Raw genomic sequence first — 12,488 nt, forward strand, 5'->3', positions numbered from 1 at the left:
ATTCCCCGTCCCCTGGCAATATCAACCCTCCCTACCTCACATTCCCCGGCACCTCACACTCCTCCTCCCCCGCGCGCGTATCTGTAAGTTAGTATTAAGGAACGCTAAGGGCTGAGGCGTGATCAGCCACAGCTAACGTCTACAACCCTTTTGTACCTTTCCTAGTTTAAGTCGACTCATTCCCCCGATCGCAACACCTGTACACCCCCCCCCGTCACAAATATACACATCAAGTTTTACCGATTATATCCGCCCCGTCTCTAATTGTCTTCCCCACCCATATTATTCGTGCGGACTCAAAACCCGTCACAATATGTTTAATTAATATGGATATTGAAAATAATATGTATAATTTTACTCGTTAAAATTTAGAATAAGATAATTTAGAATAGAATAAGAAAACTAAATATAATTGATGTTGAATAAAAAAATTGTTAAAAGCATTCAAAACGTCGTTTTAAACCTTTCTTCAGGGGTCATTTCCTGGAATTTTTTCAATAGATCTAGCGGGTTTTACCCTATCCGATTTATGTGCGGCTCTCCTGCGCCAAACAAGTCTCGACAGTAATTATTTTGTGTGTGTGTGTGTGTGCGTGTGTGTGTGTCAAATCCTATGAAAACAGCGACCGAAAATGACCGGGGGGCGAGGGCGTCGTGAGTCGAGGGGGGGGGGGGGGGGCCAGGGGGGAGCTAGGGGGGAACGCCGCCATCTTTGAGTTAGAACCGGCATATACACACCACTCGCCAGGGACGGTTTAAAGACCTTGATTTTCTGTAACGTCGAGTCAGTAAAGTCGAATCTTTTCTTGATCTGCTGACAGCTAGACATCAAAAATTGACTCCACCCCTTTAGAAAATCTATTTTTAGATTCTTATTATCTCGTATCTCATCTCGTTGCAAAAAATTAGCGACTTCTACCCCCAAATATATTTGGTCCAGAGGTACAAATATCTTAGCATTTTCTGAGTTAACTTCAGAAATTGGTGTGCAATTTACGTAGTCTCTATACATGTACATTTCCAATAGATCTGAGTGCGTTTGGCTGATCATTTCAGACGTTGTCGCGATGACACATTTTTCAGATTGAAAATGTTGATTTAAACGCGTGAATTTAGGCAGAATGTATTCAAGAAACAAATAGAAAAGTTTGATGAGTGGATTACTGAGAGAATCAAGAATATGCTCAATTGCGTGCAGTCTCTCGGAACACCGTTTGTCGATAAAGCAGAGTCGCAATGCTACCCACTGCTCCAAGAGGCGCAAAACGACAACTTCCAGCGAAAGCCATCGCGTTCGCGATGGATAGAGTATTTTATGGATGTTTAAAGTCAGAAAACTGAAATTTTCGAAGTTCAAATTGACGCTTCGCGGTGGCTTTGAAAAAATTATACACGTTTCGTGCTACATCCTCGCACATCCTGGGCAGTACCTTGCAAGCTTCACTTGCGCACAAATGTGGTTAATGGAAAATACATTTGAAAATTAATATTCCGGGACAGGCAGTACGGAATCTATTTGTTACGGAATTATTGGCACCCATCATTGTACCGCATCCGTCATATCCGAAGCCAATCACATTCTCGAACGGTACATCATATTTTTCGAAAGAATCTTTGATACATTTGAATAAATGTTCGGCAGTCGCTGACTCGTCATTACTTTTTTCTTCAAAAACTTGGCGAAGTTCCAAAAACGGCTAACAATTTGTCCTTCATTTTCATCATAGAATCTCAAAATTACAAATAATTTTTTTTTAAAACGTTTGGGTTGTTTGGGTCATTCGAAAACAAAAATGAAAAAAATGCATTTGTTGGTATTGTTAAGATAATTAATCGTTTTTAGAGCACAACTGAATATTTTATTTTCTTTCGAGCGACATATAAGACATCTTGACACTGATATCCAGACACTGTCGTTCACTAGTGATAATCCTCCTGCCGGAGCATGTCATATCCGTATGGTTCTGAGGCCTTTGCTCTACTACCTTTTCGGCTGTTCGCGATTAGCCAAGTAAGCTCTGTCCCCGCCCCCTTATCGGTATCATCTGTGACTTCGATCCGGTTCCGTGGTGTTTACCTCGCAGCAGGTCTTATATCGCTTACAGTACATGCCTTTCTTAAGGTCATCAATTTCAACGAGATTATAAATAGTATACTCACCTAACCACAATGCATAGTGACTTTGTAGCAGTAACGTAGGTAGACTCATCTACAAGGATACTGAATTTTGTAAACCTCAACTTTTTCATAAGATACGTTTTTTGAGATTCACCAATTACGTTCTTCATTATTGCCTAAGTTTTGGTTGATTTTAGCTGTACATCTTGAAGTATTTTTGAGTCCGGGAAGCAATCTTTTATAACATCCGTCAAATGATTCATAACTCTGAATGGAATGTTATGGTCAACCATAAGTGCTGACATTTTTATTTCGGCTCGTTTAACCGAAGTACTGGCAAAACGATCAACGTTTTGCGCTCGATTTATAAAGCTGCCAATCGATTGTTAATTAGTAACAGCTTTTGATTTTGCCACATGAGACTGTGATTTAGCGTGCTTGCGAATCACCGTCAAGTCAGCGGTAAAATTCGTACAACATGAGCGGCATTTGGCTTTCAAATTGTTTTCCAGGTCTCGCTCCAACCAACCCTTAAAATCTGTATCTTGTGTCCATGCTTCTCGGAATTTTTGTACTTTATGAGTGTTGAACCGGATGTTTTTATTTGGCGGAGTATTTGGAGTATTATTTTCATGCGCTGACTCGTCGGAATCCATTTTTATTACTGGTATAAAGTATATTTACGTTACAGGCTAAAGGACTGTCTGTCATTACTAAGGTAATATTGAGAGAGGTATGTACTCCTCCAGATGGCGTGGTAGGTACCATCTTGGCTATCGCCCTCTAGGTGCAAGTGCCACAAGTAAGGAACCGGGACCACGGTCCCGCTTGAACAGATCTCCGACAATATTACCTTATCATCACCTCGTTTCTCGCTAGTATCGCTACAATTCCATGTAAAATGAACGTTTACTCTCTCTCTTTCTTTTTCCCCTTATACCATACAGTTTTTTAAAATTTGCACGTGTTATTTTAATTTTTTTCTGACGAAAATCATCGTAGATTTGCATTACATTGTACAAGCGTTATGCTACATTGTACGTACACCAGAATTATGCTACATCTACGATAATTATGGTACGGTTGGTAACGCTGCGGTCAACTGCTGACGATGCTCACCGCGCGCGGTTCACCTATTTATACTCGTCGTGATTGCCTATCATGCTACATCGTCGTCGTCTCTTCCTTATCTATAACGTTGTCGGTGGATCGTCGAGTTGGTATGTGTCAGCGAGGCGTCGGTCACCGTTTGTTATTCTTGTGATCTGTCGTATGTATGGCCATAGTTGATATCGGAGGTGACCTCGACCAGCTATCCGATGCAATATATGATATATGTACTAAGGGGATTCACCCCCCTGCGCATTTCGCGCGCCATCCCCCATTTTTGGGTTTGGATGGGAGGGGAGAGGAAAGGTGGTAAATGGTCAAATTTTTGTAGGTATGGGGATGTATATGTATAAAGGGTGGCGTGTTGAATCCCTGATTCCTAGATGGCTGTATATAGAGAAGGTTCAAGGTCATGTCTTCATAGGTGTTGCGTTATACTACATAGAGGATAAAGGGTTCAATCATCGCAGATATATACGTAAGGTAAAGGGTTGAATCTTCATAGCTATAAGGGCATATTCGTAGGGTGGCGAGTTAAGTCTTCACAGGTACAATGTATATACTTGGAATAAAAGGTTAAATCTTCATAGCCATATAGCCATATGCGTTGCAAAGGTCGAAGGTCGAAAGTCGAAGGTCAAAAGTCGAAGGTCGAAGATTGAAACTCGAAAGTCAAAAATCGAAGGTAGAAGGTCGAAAGTTGGAGCTCGAAGATCAAAGAGTGAAGGGTTAAATAAGGGGAGGGTGGGCAGTGAATGAAATGGCTGCGACGGGACAGGTAGGGAAGGAGGGTGAAGGGAATCTGTGAAGGGATGAGGGCGTATATATGTGGGGTTCGAGGTTAAATCTGTCAAGATCTGAAGGCATATACATGGGTTGGAGACTGAATCTGTCAAGATCTGAGGGCATATACACTGAATTCCTAACACGGCGGCGAGATATCTTTATAATATAGAGAGATATATTAGGGTGATGAAAATAAAATCGATAATTCATTTTTCGATTGAGTTTGATGGCTGTAAGTACTTGTCAAAAAAGTAGCTCTTCAAAAGTTTGAGCATAAAAAAAAATTTTTTAGAGTTCGTTCGAACGACTAATGTTTTTTTTTTTGTGTATGAGCGAAACCGCCAAATCGAGACGACGTTTTGGATAACCCATTCATGGAACTTTTTGAAATAATGCCGGGATGTAGTCCTCGATAATTGACATGTACATAATTTTTTTTAGATTTTTTCCTCCATTATTTCGGCTGCAATTATACGGTACATTTCATCACATTTAATTTTTTTTTTTTCTTCATTCAACTTTTCGGTATTTTATAGGAAAATAAAAATATTGTTAAGAATGATTGTTTTTCGGAAATTTTCTCAGCTTTTCGAAAACAATATTGATTTTTTTCTCGAACTTGCATAAAGCTCTCAAAATTGAGTTTCAAATGTGAAAAGCTGTTTTTATGGTATTGCGCATGGATTGACATTTTTTTCAATATTTTTTTCCGAAGGCTGAGAAAATTTCACTGAACATATGTCAAATTGAAGTTGGGTTCTCTGTAAATACGGCGAAAATCAATAAAAATGCAGAAATTCAATTATTTAGAATTTTTATTTTTATGCATATTTAAAAATTGAAAATTAATGGATTTTTTTACAATCCATATAAGCTCTTGATCATTCAAGGTTATTTTCGTCTGTTACACAGAAATACAATGTGATAATATGTTACCAACAACCCGCATCGGAAAATAGTTATTCGATTGGCAGTTTCGCTCATATATATTGTTACAAAGGGTGAAATCCCCCGTCTTACCCCCTTTTAATGATCTAGTAGTCATCATAGATGAAAGAAGTTTATAAACCTCTTATATCTTTGAAAAGAATAAGGTTGCTGCGTCAACCAACATTATTGTAAAAAACAGTCTTGTTTCAGACTTTAAACTAGAAACACGTTCCGTGCCATTAAAGCTTTTTCACAATATTTTTATTTACGCCTTTAATTTGTCTCGAATAAGCTCACGAATCCTTATTAATTTTTGCTACGTCTTAGAACGTTACAATACGTTGGGCGTGCGAAAATAAGTTCCAAAAAAGTTTACTGGCTCCCGGATTATAAATCCTGTTGGGCCCCGGCTGGACGAACCCATTACAATATATGTTTTCCATATACGATCATATATAACATATGCGCTGAACTCTACCGTTTATTTGCTTCGCAGCGGCTATTTTTGTAAATACACAAACATTGAAATGCAATTTTTTTTTAATTTTATTTATTTAATAATAATAACTGTCATGTAATGCTTCAAGTCAGTTTGATACTAGTGATCGAATTAATTGTAACGTATAGACTTTCGATTTTTTCGTTTTCGATTGAGAGCAAATGAAGCGTCTGTACAAGTCAAAATAAGTGAAACGTACTCATGTGCTACGCCCCGACGTACCGCCTTGGCGTACCTTTTTCAAAATTCCATTTAATTTCATTTCTTTAATTTCTTCAATGCACAGATATTATTTCATCAAAATCTCATATTCTAAGAACGGCGAGTTCCACCCCACCTGGCAAAAGTCACGTAGAGACCAACAATGATCCCTAGTATAAGGTTCAAATTTGTTTCTTATAACTGGTACCAAGAAATGAGATAAGAGACTGCTGAGCTAGTAACAGCGGAGCTTAGCCTAATAATACCTCTCTTTTTAAGGCAAAATCATCATTAATATTTAACATAAACTATTCATGCATTGTGAACTGAATTAAAATAGATTACATATTAAGATGTATGGATGAATGTGTGAACGTTGTACGTAAATATCTCTTGTTCGTATTTTTAATATGTCACGGACGAGATTGAGAATCGTCGGAACATCGTCGAAGAGCGTGAAGTAACACTGACCGTATGGATTTGGGCATCGGGAGGTCGCCTTCGCACCTCATTGGCTAATTACCGTTGTAACTTATTACAACTGCAGCTCCTTGGACCCTCAGGCCCAAGAAGCCGGGTCTTTCGTCTGTCAAGTCGCGAGGTGCGTGGACGTCAACCCGTATTAGCCTTTCTTGAGTAATAATAGCGTTCGGAAAATCTTAGTTGTGACCGGCCTAAAATCTCGCGCTAATTCGTCAAATTCGAGCATTCAGTTATTCTGTTAGCTGCGAAAGACTCACTATCTTCTATGTTTCCATCTTTACTGTGCTTTACTAAATCTTATTATTTCACGAATAGACATTTTTATGCCATTTCATTTTCCCTAATTAAATTGAGTTCGGTCCTGATTCAAAACGAATTAGATAATATTAAGTGCTCATAATAATAACCAGCTAGATTATCATTTTCAATTAATAATCGTTAGAATCATTTTCAACGTATATCAGAACCGCGAGTGAATCAAATTGACATTCTCAAACCATTGCTTCCGATAGTAGAGTATCATTCCAAATACACAAAGACTAAGTGGCCGACGTTCAACATGGTTCGGATTCATCAACCCTTCCGATCTCGAGGTGAGGCCCTGCTCCAGAAATACCACTGACGACACGATCTGACGGCTCTTAATCTCGCCGAACTACACGTCTAAAGATAAGTCAATCCGAGTGCTAATCTTTAACATTGAACGAATTCTTGTTTTCACCTTTCTGATCAAAATTTACTATTATAGTATCCATTCAAAAGTAAGATTAGAGCTGATGGCTAGCTTCACTACCCCCAGTTAGATCAAACGTATGGTTTCCAAGATTTAAGCACAACTTGATATAACAGCAACAAGAATTGGTTTCCAGCTATAGAAAATTCCCTTGAGAATTTAGAGAGTTATTCTCCGGTCATCAGCTCCGCCCCCACTTTATAATTAATTTAAAATAATCTAAAAAGATAGATCCAATATCGAATAATCACGACCAGTTAGTTATAACCATCGTTCAGGATAGATGTTCTTGGTACCAAATAATAATATCATTTAGAATAGAATAACATACGATTTGTATAAACTCAAACACTTTATAAATTGTTACTTTCGGCTTTTATGTCATTATCACCATTGATTGTTACCAGACATTTTAATAACTAACATTTTTAACTAAATCGAAACAGAATATACCTTATCTTTTACCAGTTAAATTATTTCAAACCATTTATTTTGAACGACAACCTTTTCCTATTTTTATTATTATAAATTACCCTCAACAATCTGAACAAACCTCACAGACCTGTACAGGACTATAGCAACACGATCCTACTAATTACCGGCTTATCGAGAGGTAGGTCTTTCTTAGTTTTAATTTTTATTCATTGTCGTTACGTGAGAGCATCTTTGATTATTCATTAATCATTCACTACCATTGCTCAGTACACTCTCACCCCCACGTAACGCACGGAAAAGTCATTATTTCGCAATCGGATAATTTTGATGGTTCTGTTAAATCTCATGACTTATAAATCATTTGAATCGGAAGGAACAATGCGTTACGTTGCATCTTTTCGCAGATATGTTCAATGTTGTCAATATGCACCGGAATTTCCTTCTAATGACAATACAACGAGATAAAGGAAAGTAATGGAATGGGAAAAGTTCAAAAGCTGTGAAGCTGAAACTGAAGATTGAGAAAGATAATAAAATCAGAAATGACCTGCATAAGACACAGCGTATTACAAAAACTATCCGTGGTTTATTGTGCGTAGCTGTGTAAAATGATGTTCATTGAGCAATTCAAAAGCCCTTGTCGTGTTCACGTCGGGGCGCCGGCGCCCACTATTGATTCCGTCGTCAGCAAAGTCCTTCCTTCTCTCATTTCATCCTTATTCCCCTTTCGAAACGTTGTAGTCAGTTGGATGGCGCCAGAGTAGCAAACTGCCTACCGAACGCTCAGCAGTACGCGTCATCGTGCATTATTTCATTCATTTTTTAAGGTCAGTGCTGAACAAGTAATCATTTTTATTTCATACTTGTACGTGTAATACGATTAAGAAGAAAATTTTTTTCATCGTTTTTGTCATATTCTTACGTTTTCGTGTAGAAGAACATATTATCAAGTATATTTTACTATAATCGAATCAGTTTTCAAAAATAAGTTATAGATTTTTAAGAAGTTACTGTAGATGGTAACGACAAAATACCCATGTTGTGAAATCTCAAATTTTTAGTTTAAAACAGTATTCTTCCGATAGATCAGATAGATAATTTTAAAGCATTTTCAAAAGAAACAGTTGTATCGGATTATACGTGAATGATCTAGTAAGTGATTTTCACAATGTTTTCAAACAGAAATAGCATTTTGGCCGGTTATTTTTTCACATTTTTTAGAAGTGTGGTGTCGAAGATGAGATTCTATTTATTTTCCAATTCCAAGTGTATTGTGATGAAGAAGAGAAGAGTGTTAAGTAAATCAACAAAACTATTTATTTTTCTATCGATCTGAAGCACTACCGATCAATGTATTGGTAAATCTTGGTGAGCGGTCATTGAATGTAAAACGTATATTTTCATTAACGTTTCGGCCCGGATAGGGGCCCTCCTCAGAACGATCAATTTTTTATTTGACTGTCAAGAACAGAAATTTTCTCAGTAAGACATAAACTTCTATGGATATAATACTATTGAAAGTTATTATCTATTGTAGATTAGAGCGAACATATCGTATATCAGTTATGATTAAAAAAGTATACTGAACTTAAGGAGTAATTTACCTTGTATGAGAAAGAGGATTAAGACACTGGTCACAATTATAAAATACATATTGGAGAGCGATGGTTCTTCAAATCGGTTGGCAATAGACAATGGCGTCTTCTCCAAATGTTAAAAAGTGTAGGTGTATAAGAATTAAAAGTTAATAAATAAAATAACTAAATATATTCACAATGCATAAGTCAAAAGATTGAAAAGGTTGAAGAAAGGGTTTAGGATATTTAAAATAGTTGAAACGATGTTGACACTACAGTAATGGTGTCATTATCTCCCTATTCTCCATGTCTAAACAATTTCACTAAACCGTTTGAACCAACTGGTAAGCGACAACTGCTGGGAGAATGAAATTTGACCCAGAGTGAAGGCGAACAAGTATGAACAAATGTAAAAACAAGCAACGTAGGGACATCAAAATTATGTACAACTTATATTTAAGGTTAAACAAAGTGTGGTATGTGGGCGGTAATTAGCGGTTTGTAAATATTGTTAAGTTGTTCGATATCTTGTCTAAGGATAACGGAATTTGGATGCCCTACAATATTGTACATTTCTAAAAGTAAACGTTTATAATAATTGGGCTCTTCACAAAGGATGTTTGCATTATCATAGTTGAAAGAAGGTTCTTTGTTGATCACATGTTTAGTTAATGCAGTATGTCGATTTTCATTATCTTGTACATTACGTTGATGTTATTTGAGTCTAGTATCTAGATGGCGGCCGGTTTGTCCAATATAAACTTGATTGCAATCATTGCAAGGCATCTTATAAACAACGTTGGATCGTTTGCCCATAGGGATCCCATCCTTTCCCGAATCGAAAACAAATTGTAAATCTTTTGAGTTTTTTCCTACAAACTTGACATTGCATTTGGTAAATAACTTATTCAACGACTCAAAGAGACCAGATACATATGGGATGGGGATAAATGTAGTGGCTGGTCTGTTGTTGTCATCTGCGGAAGCAGAGTTAATATTGTTGTCGATTAGGTTATTGATATGGATGCGTCTCTTTTTTATATGTTTGTACAAAAGGCCGTGTGGATAATCATTTCATTTTAAAATATTGTATATAAGTGACAGATTTTTTTCATGGAATTCGGTACTATATAATTTGATGGCTCAATCAACAAGATTAAAGATGGTACCTATCTTGTAAGACATCGGGTGGTTGGAATTAAAATTCAGGTATCTTTGAGACCATGTTTTTTTGTGGAACTAATCTGATTTTATGTTAGAGTTGTTGTGTATCAGCAATAAATCCAGGAAATTGATACCGTTATTAACTTGTATTTGAATGGTGAATTGTAATCGGGAATGATATTGGTTGAAGATGTTCAATATGAAGTCCATTTTTTCTTTTGGGACAGCAGTTAAAATATCGTCAACATATCTTAAATAGAAGGGTAAATCAAAATCAAGTTTTCTGATGCATGACAACTCAAGGTGTTCCATTACAAGGTCTGACAAGATTGGAGAGAGTGAGGACCCCATAGGCAACCCGAACTGTTGTCCGTATGTGTCCGTATTAAATTTGAAGATTCCCGAATCAAAACAGATGTTTAAGGCTTTAACAATTTCAGTAAGTGGGATTAGAATCTTTTTATCTAGAAAGGCCCATCGGTTCTTTACAGCCAGCACAGCGAGGTCTATAGGTACATTGGTGAATAACGATATTACGTCTAGTGATATTAAAATGTAATTGTCTGGAATAATGAATTTACTTATTTTGTTTACCAATGTAAAACTGTCTTTGACTCTGGAAGCAGGAGGAGTGATATTTGTGGTGAACCATGAATTAATTAATTTAGATAAGGCATAAGTCGGGCTATTAACAAAGGAGACTATGATTCGTACTGCAATTCCTTCTTTGTGAATTTTAGGGAGGCCATGTGCACGTGGCGGTACACTGTTATATGTAGTGATACGTCTGTGTATACTTTTGTTTATTAATTTAGAATTGAACCAACCAGAAGTGAGTTTGTTTACCCTAGACTGTAGAGTGTTGCAGAGGTCATATCTTGCAATTCTATAGGTGTAAGTGTCCGAAAGATGTTGTCGCATTTTTTTATTGTAAGTCTCTCTGTGCATAGCCACTGACGTTCAACAAAAACATAATGTTCGGGTTATTTTTTTTAAAAGTCATGGTATCACGAATTTTTTGTTAGGGACAAACTTATTGTTGTTATTTCTGGGGTTCTTCGGAAAGCTGAAAACTTTTGGTGAATTCTGATCTTGCTTAATTTCTTGAATCAACAGGGAAACTCGTTATTTTCGCTTCAAAGATAGAGATGAGATTGAAAAAAGGAAGATCGTGATTATTGTATGGACGTCCAAATTTAGGACTGAGTTGTACAACTTCAGCAACATCATCAGGAATATTAGTGTCGGTTAGATTTACTAAACAGTTTTTTTTTTTCTTTTGAAAGTAAATCATTGTGATTGTTGGGAGGTTCTTTTTGAGCCAACAACATGGTGAATTTTCTAATGTTACGGTTTTTGAGTAAGTTGAACTTAGTATTTAACGTCCGATATTGGGTATCAAAAAACTTTTTTCCAGAAGAACTACCCAGTTTTTGATGGATTTGTTCTGTTAATTTAGTAAGAGTCTTTTCGGATTTGATAATATAGGTATGCACATCATTAATTTCAAGGTTGAGTACGGAGAGTTGAAAATTAATTAATTGTTCAGCTTTGGTTTTGGAATTTGACAGATTAAAATTAATATTGTGAGAGATTGTCCTTGAGAAACTAAAGTGTTTGGGCATTATTCCTTGTTTCTTACATTGAAGTATGAAGATCCTATGATTCTTCATCTTCGACATTTTTTCAGCTGTGTGGATCCACCGACGTAGGTAGTCAGCTGTTGCTTTCCCATGTGAGAGCTCGATGTTGTGAATATAGCCCATATTCCCAGAAGTAATCCAATTGAAATATGGAGGATTAAAATTCTCTACCTCGTAGATAATGTATTGGTAAATCTTGGTGAGCGGTCATTGAATGTAAAACGTATATTTTCGTTAACGTTTCGGCCCGGATAGGGGCTCTCCGATAAATGTTCTTTTCCGTGAGTCACTTAAAAATCCAGTATTCCATAACATCAAACAATTGCACTTTTCATTTTGAACTATTAGGAAGCATGAGAAAAAAGTTAAACTTGAGTACAAGTTGAATTGAGAATCGTGTGAGCGTGTTTGGATCAAAATTACCAAATTCATGAAAATAATTTAATTGTTTTGCACGGGATACATAGTAAAATCGAATCAACCGAGTTGTTTCTACGTAATGGGGGTTTTCGGAAAGTTGAATCATCGGCGTATGTTGTCAGCATGGTTGGTCATTAAAGTCTGGCACATTTCGAATCAATTGTCACAATTTTACAACAGTAAAGAGAGTGAATAATCCAAATCTCCACATATGGACAGACATAAATATCTACTCGAAACATGACAGAGATGTGCGAAGAACGCGAAAAAAGATGACAAGTAAGTAGTTTAGCTGACCTTCAAGGGCCAACCTAAGAACTTCTCGCGTGAATACGATTCGAAATTGCAATCAAAAATATATTATTCTTAACTATGCGAGTCATCACAAG

At 36.8% G+C, this 12,488-nt stretch overlaps 1 protein-coding gene across 1 annotated transcript in view; it reads left to right on the forward strand.

Annotated features, from left to right (window-relative positions):
* Window positions 1-8,035: 8,035 nt before the first annotated feature.
* LOC124299125 (sodium-dependent neutral amino acid transporter B(0)AT3) overlaps window positions 8,036-12,488 on the forward strand; it is a 521,903-nt gene continuing 517,450 nt past the window's right edge. The window contains exon 1 of the mRNA XM_046752087.1: window positions 8,036-8,122. The gene's annotated coding sequence lies outside the window, so the exon portion shown is untranslated. The remainder of the gene's footprint in view (window positions 8,123-12,488) is intronic.

Source organism: Neodiprion virginianus, chromosome 2, assembly GCF_021901495.1.
Source record: "Neodiprion virginianus isolate iyNeoVirg1 chromosome 2, iyNeoVirg1.1, whole genome shotgun sequence".
Taxonomy (NCBI): domain Eukaryota; kingdom Metazoa; phylum Arthropoda; class Insecta; order Hymenoptera; family Diprionidae; genus Neodiprion; species Neodiprion virginianus.